We start from the raw sequence: 11,328 nt of genomic DNA on the forward strand, positions 1-11,328 counted from the left end.
TTTGTTGAACATTTATGTGTCAGGTACTACCTCAAGTTGTGTATACCAATTCATTTAATTCTCACAGCAATCAGGTAGGTAATATTATTCTTCTTCTTTATAGGGGATGTACCTGATGCTCAGAAAGATAAACTAACTAGTCTAGAGACACAGAGGTGGTAAGTGGTAGAGCGTGGTTGCAAATCCACATAGCTTCTGCTCCAGTATCCCTGCTCTTAATCACTACACTTCCAAATTGGTGGGTCTCTCTTGCCTGTCCTTCTAAAATCTGAATGAACATGGTTTTTCTCTCTCTACTTAATAACAAAAAACAAATAAATAAATAAACATACATCTATTCAATAAAATATAATGCTATTGTTCCTGTCATTTAAATATATCAAAGGGACTGGGGGCACCTGGATGATCCAGTTAGTTAAGTGTCTGAGTTCGGCTCAGGTCATGATCTCACATTTTGCGGGTTTGAGTCCCTCATTGGGCTCTGCGCTGACAGTGTATATATTAGGTTGTACGATATGATGTTTTCTATATATTGTGAAATGATTACCTCAATCAATTTAGATAGATTTAAAGGACAGGTTAAAAACCAAAGGGGCTGAAACTCAGAAGTAATTTATATAATAAAATGATTTTATAACTCCCTTGTATTCAAATGAAATTCTGCATGAGTGGAAGGCATTGCATCTACTCCTTTTAGATGGTCCATGATAAAATCATGTTATTTGAGGAGAAAACTGACCTGACTGGACACCTCTTGGGGTTCCTTCCGTCTCACAGGACCAGACAGTTTGTGGAGGATGAGCCAATTTTACCAATTAATTGAATGAAAGCTGAATATGACTTAACACATGATGAACTCCTTCCTGATTTTATAGCATTAGGCTCCTTCTATACCTGAACTAGGACTTAAAGAAAAAAAACTTGAACACTTAGTTTCAAGTACAGCTCTTTTAGGCATACACAAAACTTCCTCTCCTTAGTTAATATAAAAGAAAGTAGTATAAGGTTGTTTTGAGCTAGTTTCGCATCACATTAGTAGGTATCAAAATAAAAGGTGTTTATATTTTAACAGTTAGTGGACAGGGATTTTTTTCTTTTTTCCCAACTGTATTAAGGTATGATGACAAATAAAAAGTATACATATTAGGTTGTACAATATGGTGTTTTATATATATTGTGAAATGATTACCTCAATTAAGTAACATATCCATCACTTCACATAGTTAACCCCCTCCTTTTTATGTGAGAACACTGGATATCTATTCTCAGCAAATTTCAAATATATATTATTATTATTAAATTTTTTAAAATGATGTTATTTATTTTTGAGAGAGAGAGCCAGAGCACGAGCAGGGGATGAGTAGAAAGAGAGGAAGACACAGAATCTGAAGCAGGCTCCAGACTCTGAGCTGTCAGCACAGAGCCTGATGTGGGGCTTGAATTCACAAACTGTGAGATTATGACCTGAGCCGAAGTCAGTTGCTTACCTGACTGAGCCACCCAGGTGCTCCTAAATATACATTAACTGTAGTCATCATGCTGTACATAGTTCTATAGAACTTATTCATCTAGTAACTAAAAACTTGTACTCTTTCACAAACATCTCCCCTTTATTTGAGATCCCAGCCCTTAGTAACAGCCATTCTATTCTCTGGCACTCTGTTATTTAATTTTTTAGATTCTGTATATAAATGAAATCACAGAGTATTTGTCTTTCTGTGTCTGGTTTATTTCACCTAGCATAATGCATCTCCCTCCCCCTCTGCCCCCCACTGCCCTGGTTCATCTGTGTTATCACAAATGGCAGGATTTACTTCTCTTTAAAGGCTGAATAACTAATATTCCTCTGTGTGTGTGTGTGTGTGTGTGTGTGTGTGTGTGTGTATGTGTGTATTTATCCACTTGTGTCAATGAGCCTAGGTTGCTTCCACAGCTTGTCTATTGTTAATAGTGTTGTAATGGACATGGGAGTGCAGATAACTTTTTGAGATAGTGATTTTTATTTTGTTTGGATATATATTCAGGAGTTGGATTTGCTGGGTCACATGATAGTTCTATTTTTTAGTTTTTTTTAGGGACCTCCATACTATTTTCCTAGTGATTATACTGTGTTACATTCCTACCAAAAGTGTACAAGGGCTCCTTTTCTTTCTACATCCTCACCAACACTTGTTATCTTTTGACTTTTTGATAATAGTCATGCTATGGAAGTCATAAGAAAGCTGGAGTAGCCATACTTAAATCAGACAAATTAGATTTTATTTTTATTTTATTTGTTAATTTTTAAAAATTGTTTTATTTCTGAGAGACAGAGAAAGACAGAGTGAGCACGGGTGGGTCAGGGAGAGAGAGGGAGACACAGAATCCAAAACAACTCCAGGCTCTGAGTTGGCAGTCAGCACAGAGCCCAATGTGGGGCTCGAACCCACGAACCGTGAGATCATGACCTGCGCCGAAGTCAGACACTTAACCGACTGAGCCACCCAGGCGCCCCGAGACAAATTAGATTTTAAACTAAAGGCTGTAACAAGAGATGAAGAAGAGCATTATATCATAATTATGGGCTCTATCCATCAAGAAGAGTAAACAATTATAAATATTTTTGCTCCCAACTTGAAAGCATCCAAATACATAAATCAATTAATCACAAATATAAGCAATCAATTACTTAATACTGTAATTGTAGTGGACTTTAATACTCCACTTTCATCAATGGACAGATCATCTGGGCAAAAAATCAATAAAGAAACAACAGCCTTGAAAGATACACTTGACCAGATTGACTTGAAAGATATATTCAGAATTTTTCATCTAAAAGAAACAGAATACACATTCTTTTTGAGTGCACATGGAACATTCTCCAAGATAGATCACATACTGGGTCACAAGACCCTCAATAAATATAAAAGAATTGAGATCATACCATGCATATTTTCTGATCACAATGCTATCAAACTTGAAATCAATCACAAGAAAAAATTTGGAAAGCCTCCAAATGCATGGAGGTTGAAGAACATCCTACTAAAGAATGAATGGGTAAACCAGGCAATTAAAGAAGAAATTAAAAAATATATGGAAGCAAATGAAAATGAAAACACAACAGTCCAAACCCTTTGGGATGCAGCAAAGGCAGTCATAAAAGGAAAATACATTGCAATCCAGGCCTGCATCAAGAAGCAAAAAAAGTCCAAATACAAAATCTAACAGCACACCTAAAGGAATGAGAAACAGAACAGCAAAGAAGCACTAAAGCCAGGAGAAGAAGTGAAATAATAAAGATTAGAGAAGAAATAATCAATATAGAATCCAAAAATAAAAAGTAGAACAGACCTGGGGCGCCTGGGTGGCTTAGTCGGTTAAGCATCCGACTTTCGCTTAGGTCATGATCTCGCGGTTAGTGGGTTCGAGCCCCGCGTCGGGCTCTGTGCTGACTGCCAGCTCAGAGCCTGGAGCCTGCTTCAGAGTCTGTGTCTCCCTCTCTCTCTGACCCTCCCCTGCTCATGCTCTCTCTCTCTCTCTCTCTCCCTCCCTCCTAGAAATAAATAAAACATTAAAAATTAAAAAAAAAAGTAGAACAGACCAATGAATCTAAGAAATGTTTTTTTTTTAAAAATAAGTAAAATTGATAAACCCAAGCCAGACTTCTCAAAAAGAAAAAAGAGAGGACAGAAACAGATAAAATCTTGAATGAAAGAGGACATATCACAACCAACATCACAGAAATACGAACAATTATCAGAGAAAACTGTGAAAAATTATATGCCAACAAACTGGACAACCTGGAGGAAAGGAACAAATTCCTAGACACTCACACACTACCAAAACTCAAATGGGAAGAAATAGAAAATTTGAATGGATCCATAACCAGTGAAGAAATGGAATCAGTTATCAAAAATCTCCCAATATATGAGTCCTGTGCCAGATGGCTTTTCAGGGGAATTCTACCAGATATTTAAAGCAGAGTTAATACCCATCCTTCTCAAGCTTTTCCGAAGAATAGAAATGGACAAAAAGCTTCCAGATTCATTATGAAGCCAGCATTGCCTTGATTCCCAAACCAGACAGAGACGCCCCCCACAAAAAAGAAAAATTATAGGCCAATATCCCTGATGAACATGGATGAAGAAAATCTCAACAAGATACTAGCAAATCGAATTTAACAGTATATCAAAAGAATTATTCACCACAATCATTTATTCACCATTAATCAAGGATTAATTCCTGGGCTGCAGGGCTGGTTCAATACTCACAAATCAATCAGTGTGACACAACACATTAATAGAAGAAAGGATATAATCCTGTCAATTATGCAGAAAAAGCATTTGACAAAATACAGCATTCTTTCTTAACAAAAACCCTCAAGAAAGTCAGGGTAGAAGGAACATACCTAAACATAATAAAAGCCACATATGAAAAGTCTACAGCCAATATCATCCTCAATGGGGAAAAACAGAGCTTTCCCCCTGAGATCAGGAACATCGCAGGGATGTCCACTCTCACCACTATTGTTTAATGTAGTTTTGGAAGTCCTGGCCTCAGCAGTCAGACAACAAAATGAAATAAAAGGCATCCAAATTGGCAAAGAAGAAGTCAAACTTTCAGTTTTTGCAGATGACACAGTACTCTACATGGAAAAACCAAAAGACTCCACCAAAAAGGTGCTGGAACTGATACATGAATTCAAAAAAGTTGCAGGATACAAAATTAATGTACAGAAATCAGTTGCATTTCTATACATCAATAATGAAGCAACAGAAAGAGAAATTGAGAAACTGATCCCAGGGGTACCGGGGTGGCTCAGTCGGTTAAGCCTCCAACTTTGGCTCAGGTCATGATCTCATGTTCATGGGTTGGGCTCCACATTGGGCTCTGTGCGGACAGCTCAGAGCCTGGAGCCTGTTTTGGATTCTGTGTCTCCCTGTCTCTCTGCCCCTCACCCTCACATGCTCTGTCTCTCTCTGTCTCAAAAATAAATAAAAACATTAAACAAAACCTGATAACATTCACAATTGCACCAAAACCCATAAAATACCTAGGAATAAACCCAACCATAGATGTTAAAGATCTGTATGCTGAAAATATAGAAAACTTATGAAGGAAATTGAAGAAGACACAAAGAAATGGAAAACATTCCATGCTCATGGATCAGAAGAACAAATATTGTTAAAATGTCATACTACCCAAAGCAATCTATACACTCAATACAATTCCAATCAAAATTGTACTGGCATTCTTCTCAAAGCTAGAACAAACAATCCTAAAATATGTATAAAACCACAAAACATCCCCCAAAGTGGGAGGCATCACAATCCCAGACTTTAGCCTCTACCACAAGGTTGGCACAAGAACAGACATAGAACTGGACAGCAACACGCAGAAGAATGAAACTGTACCACTTTCATACACCATACACAAAAATAAAGTCAAAATGGATGAAAGACCTCAACACAAGCCCAATTGTCCATCAGCTGATGAATGGATAAAAATGTGGTTTATCTCGACAATGGAATACTACTTGGCAATGAGAAAAAATGAAATCCTGCCATTTGCAACAACGTGGATGGAACTGGAGGGTATTAGGCTAAGTGAAATAAGTCAGTCAGGAAAAGACAAATGTCATATGTTTTCACTCATATGTGGACGTTGAGAAATTTAACAGAAGACCATGGGAGAAGGGAAGGGGAAAAAGTTTCAGAAAGGGAGGCAAACCCTTGAGACTCTTAAATACAGAAAAAGCGAGGGTTGATGGAGGAGGGGAGAGCAGGGAAATGGGTGATGGGCATGGAGGGGGGCACTTGTTGGGATGAACACTGGGTATTGTATTGTAAGGGATTAATCACAGGAATCCCTTACCCCCAAAACCAAGAGCACACTGCATATACACTGTATGATAGTGAACTTGACAATAAATTATATATAAATATAACATATATGAAATATATATAGTAAACAAATAAACAAAGGTAAAAAAAGATAGTCATTCTAGTAGGAATGAAGTAATATCTCATTGTAGTGTTTATTTGAGTTTACTGAATCGTTAGTGATTTTGAACATCTTTTCAAAATATACCCGTTGGCCATTTCAGTATCTTTGGAGAAATATCTATTAAAGACCTTTGCCCATTTATATCCAGATTATTATTTTGCTGTGCAGTTGTAGGAGTTCTTTACATATTTTGGATATTAACCCCTTATCAGAGGTATAATTTATAAATATTTCTTTCTGTAGCTTACCTTTTCATTGAATTGGCTGTTTCCCTTGCTGTGCAGAAGATTTTTAGTTTGATTCAGTCCCACTTATTTACTTTTCCTTTTGTTGTTGTGCTTTTGGTGTCAAATCAAAAAAATCATTGCCCACATCAATGTCAAGAAGTTTTTCTCTATTTTTTTTTCTAGGAGTTTAAAATTTCAGGTCTTATATTTAAAGTCCTTAATCCATTTTGGGTTGACTTTGTAGATGGTGTAAGGTAAGGGTCCAGCTTCATTCTCTTGCACATAGGTATCCAGTTTTCCCAACACTATTTATTGTAGAGACTATCTCTAGGTGAAGGGGAAACGATTAATTCAACTTGTAAACCTGGACCTATTGTAAACCAACCAATATCTTTTGGTTGGTAAGGAGACAATGTTTGGTTTAAGTAAAATATTTATCTAGGTGTCCAACATTTTAATAAAGGTCTGCACACACTATTTGATAAGCAGGCACATAATCAAGTTAAAAAAGTAAAAATGAGACAATCAAAACACTAGCTGCAGGACCTGCTAAGTACAAATGTGTCGCATTTACCACAACATTCCACCTCTCATTTCTCTGACATGCTTCAGAAGCAGAAATTAAATCTTTTCCTGGGTTCTCCTCCCTAAGTGTTCTCTCTGGAGTACTTGGTGGGAAGATTACCATATAGGTATGGACCCTTTGTTCTGTTGGGCATGCTGTAGCCATTCTTCTGCTTCAAGGACAGGGGCCACTCTGGCACACAGGTTTCTGCTTGAGTCATCACTCACCTCTCCCAACCTGCTGGTCGCCAGTTGTCCACATGCTGCTGTCTGAACCTCTGAGGCCTGCTCTGGACTGCCCATATTTGGCTTGCTTTATGCTTTTCCTCACAGTCTCTTCTGTGGGAAGGGAATTCCCACAGAAGAGATCTGGGCTCTAGTGTCACAGGTCTTTTCTTTGTATCACAGCTCTCTCGTTTCTAGAGAGCATAGGAACATGCAGGGATCTGGGGGATAGGGGTGGGGAAAAGGTGGAGAGGCTTTGTTGGAGGGTGGTCATGCATAACCTCACTCTGCACTAAAATTATACTCCATGCTCTAACACCAGGACTTACATCCTTAGTCTCACCTACTCTGCCAGATGTCTTTTGCTTTCATAATGATTCTCAGATGTATTAGATTGCCCTCCTTTGGACACCTCAAACTTATTAGGCAGTCTGTATGTGTTGATGGTGAGAAATTACTCTCCCACAGGACCCTTAGGCTCCTTTAAAATCAAGTAAAATGGCTGTGTCTCTGCCTCAGTGGTCTTGAATATTCTTTGAGAATTGGGAGGCTGGTCTGTCCTGCACACAGAAGAACCTGGAAGGTCATGTGCCTTAACTTACTTAGTCTCACATATAGTATCACTATATACTCATTAAGAAAATTTAAATCGGGGCACCTGGGTGGCTCAGTCGGATAAGCATCCGACTTCGGCTCAGGTCATTATCTCACAGTTTGTGGGTTCGAGCCCCGCGTCGGGCTCTGTGCTGACAGCCAGCTCAGAGCCTGGAGCCTGTTTCAGATTCTGTGTCTCCCTCTCTCTCTGACCCTCCCCTGCTCATGCTGTCTCTCTCTCTCAGAAATAAATTTAAAAAAAAAAAACATTAAAAAATTAAAAAAAAAGAAAATTTAAATTAATAACTACAAATCTGTTATATCAAAGACAAATACAGGAATGGAAGAGAGCTGATGAGTTAACTCCTTTGAGTTAGTAAATTTGGAGTGACAACACTATAGAAACGTAGAGGACATATATTAGGTCCTTATATTAGGGGTATTTCTACTTAAGACTTAATCAACATGACTCAGAATGAGTAGTTATGGGGTCTCTAATTGTTTCAGAAACATGGTTACAATATTTTGTGCCTCTTCTTGAAAGGCCTGGTCTCATGCCTTTCCTTGACCAATGGAATGTGGCAAAGATGATACTGCATGAATTCCAGAACTGGGGCATAGTTTGCTTTGCACCTTCTGTGTTTATTGTCCTGTAGCATTCCTACTACCCTGTAAGGAAGCTTGGACAAGACTACTGAATGATGAAAGACCTCTTGGAGAGACAGGTCCAGCAAAGAGCCAGCCTTAAGGCCCTGGACATGTGAATGAGGTCATTTAAAATCTCCAGTCCCCATCAAGTTGCCAGATAATTGATGCCTCATGAGAAAACCCAGGTGAGACCAGTGGAAGACCTGCTCAGCTGAGCTTGGCCTTAACAGCAGACTCAGGAGCAAGGAAAATGTTGTTGCTTTAAGCTACTTTGTTGTACAGTAATAGGTAACTGATACAGAGTGCTCTATATAATTATAGTTTATCAATGGCCACATCACTGACTTTCTGCATACTTTTGCTGTAAACAATACACCTAGAGGAAATTTTCTGTTTTGTTGATGTTTCTTTTTAAGGAGCTGACCTATGAGAAACTAAATCATCAGTGATTTTCCTCATCCCAGCTCCACAACTATTTGAGTGCATCCCTAATGCTGCTATTATAAACCTTCTTCATCTCTATACATCACACACATAATAAAGAACTAGCTATTTATGAGACATCTGCCTATATTATGCCTACTTTATATTTTATTTCCAAATTTTTATTTACATTCTAGTTAATTAACATATAGTGTAATGTTGGTTTCAGGAGTAGAATTCAGGGATTCATTACTTACATACAACACCTAGGTCTTATCACAAGTGCCTTCCTTAACATCCATCACCCATTTAGCCCACTCCCCACACACCTCCTTCCATCAATCCTCAGTTTGTTCTATATAGTTAAGAGTCTTCTATGGTTTGCTTCCCTCTCTCTTTTTTCTCTTTCGAATAAGTTCACCTGTTTTGTTTCCTAACTTCCACATCAGTGAAATCATATGGTATTTCTCCTTCTCTGGCTTATTTTGCTTAGCATGATACACTATAGCTCCATCCACATCATTGCAAATGACAAGATTTCATTCCTTTTGATGGCTAATATTCTATCGTGTGTGTATGTATATATATACACATGTGTGTACATACACACACATACATACCACCTCTTCTTTATTCATTCATTAGTCAGTGGACTCTTGGGCTTTCTCCATAATTTGGCTATTGTTGATAATACTGCTATAAACATTGGGGTGCATGTACTCCTTCGAATCTGCATTTTTTAAAATCTTTGGGTAAATGCCTAGTAGTGCAGCTGCTGGGTCCTAGGGTAATTCTATTTTTAACTTTTTGAGGAATCTCCAAACCATTTTCCAGAGTTGGTGCACCAGTTTGCATTCCCAACAGCAGTGCAGAAGTGTTCCCTTTCTCCACATTCTGACCAACATCTGTTTCTTGAGTTGCTCATTTTAGAGATTCTGACAGGTGTGAGGTGGTATCTCATCGTGGTTTTGATTTGTATTTTTCTGTTGATGAGTGATGTTAAGCATCTTTGCATGTGACTGTTAACCATTGCGTGTCTTCTTTGTATTAAAAATTTTTTAATGTTTTTTTTTTTATTTGAGAGAGAGTGTGAGTAGGGAAGGGGCAGAGAGAGAGGAAGACACAGAATTTGAAGCAGGTTCTAGGTTCTGAGCTGTCAGTACAGAGCCAGATGTGGGGCTCGAACTCATGAACTGCAAGATCATGACCTGAGCTGAATTCCAATGCTTAACAGACTAAGCCAGCCAGGCACACCTTCATGTCTTCTTTAGAGAAGTCTATCCATGTCTTCTGTCCATCTCTTAACTGGATTATTTGTGTTTTGGTTGTTGAATTTGATAAGTTCTTACAGATTTTGGATACTAGCAGTTTATCCAAGATGTTATTTGTAATTATCGTCTACCATTTGGTTAGTTGTCTTTTAGTTTTGTTGATTGTTTCCTTCACTGTGCAGAAGTTTCTGTCTTGATGAAGTCCCAATACTTCATTTTTCCTTTTGTTTCCCTTGCCTCCAGAGATGTGTCTAGTAAGAAGTTGCTGCAGCTGAGGTCAAAAAGGGTGCTGCTTGTGTTCTCCTCTAGGATTTTGACGGTGTCCTGTCTCACACTTAGATCTTTCATCCATTTTTAATTTATTTTTGTGTACGGTGGAAGAAAGTGGTCCAGTTTCATTATTCTGCTTGTAGTCATCCAGTTTTCCCAACACCATTTGTTGAAGAGACTGTCTTTTTTCCATTAGATATTCTTTACTGCTTTGTCGAAGATGAGTTGACCATATATATGTGGGTCCATTTCTAGGTTCTTCATTCTGTTCCATTAATCTATGTGTCTATTTTTGTGCTAGTACCATATTGTCTTGACTGTAGCTTTGTAATACAGCTTTAAGTCCAGAATTGTGATGCCTCCTGCTTTTCTTTTCTTTTCCAACATTGCTTTAGTTATTCAGAATCTTTTCTGGTTCCATACAGATTTTAATTAGCAATATCGTGCCTCGGATAAACCTCATTGACTATGATACTGCCACTGCACAAAGCTTGGTTCCATACAGATTTTAAAATGGTTTGTTCTAGCTCTGTGAGGAATGCTGGTGTTATTTTGACAGGGATTGCATTGAATGTGTAGATTGCATTGGGTACTATAGACATTTTAACAGTATTTGTTCTTCTAATCCATGAGCATGGAATGTTTTTCCATTTCTTTGTGTCCTCTTCAATTTCTTTCATAAGTGTTCTAGTTTTCAGAGACTAGATCATTTACCTCTTTGGTTAGGTTAATTCCTAGGTATCTTGTTTTTTAGTGCAATTGTAAATATCATTGATTCCTTGATTTCTTTTTCTGCTGCTTCCTTATTGGTATATAGAAATGCAATAGATATCCGTATATTCATTTTATATCCTGAAACTTCGCTGAATTCATGGATCAGTCTAAAAATTTTTTGGTAGAGTCTGTTGGATTTTCTACATAGAATACCATGTAGGATGCAAATAGTAATGTTTGACTTCTTCCTTGCCAATTTGGATGCCTTTTATTTCTGCTTTAGTTATCCTTTCTAATGGGACACATTCCAGTGCCACAATGGAGGCCTACATTTCTTCCCCTTTCTCTCCTTTTCTTCCTTCCTGTAAAGATGATAAGCATTGTTTTCACTTGTTTGAAGGTGTATA

At 37.9% G+C, this 11,328-nt stretch overlaps 1 non-coding gene across 1 annotated transcript; it reads right to left on the reverse strand.

The window, feature by feature from the left end:
- Window positions 1-10,553: 10,553 nt before the first annotated feature.
- On the reverse strand, window positions 10,554-10,699 carry LOC120221108. Its single transcript, XR_005525730.1, has one exon. It is a non-coding gene; the product is annotated as a U4 spliceosomal RNA (small nuclear RNA).
- Between the last annotated feature and the right edge of the window lie 629 nt (window positions 10,700-11,328).

The sequence above is a fragment of the Hyaena hyaena genome, unplaced genomic scaffold (genome assembly GCF_003009895.1).
Source record: "Hyaena hyaena isolate Hyena2069 unplaced genomic scaffold, ASM300989v1 scaffold_756, whole genome shotgun sequence".
NCBI classification, from domain to species: domain Eukaryota; kingdom Metazoa; phylum Chordata; class Mammalia; order Carnivora; family Hyaenidae; genus Hyaena; species Hyaena hyaena.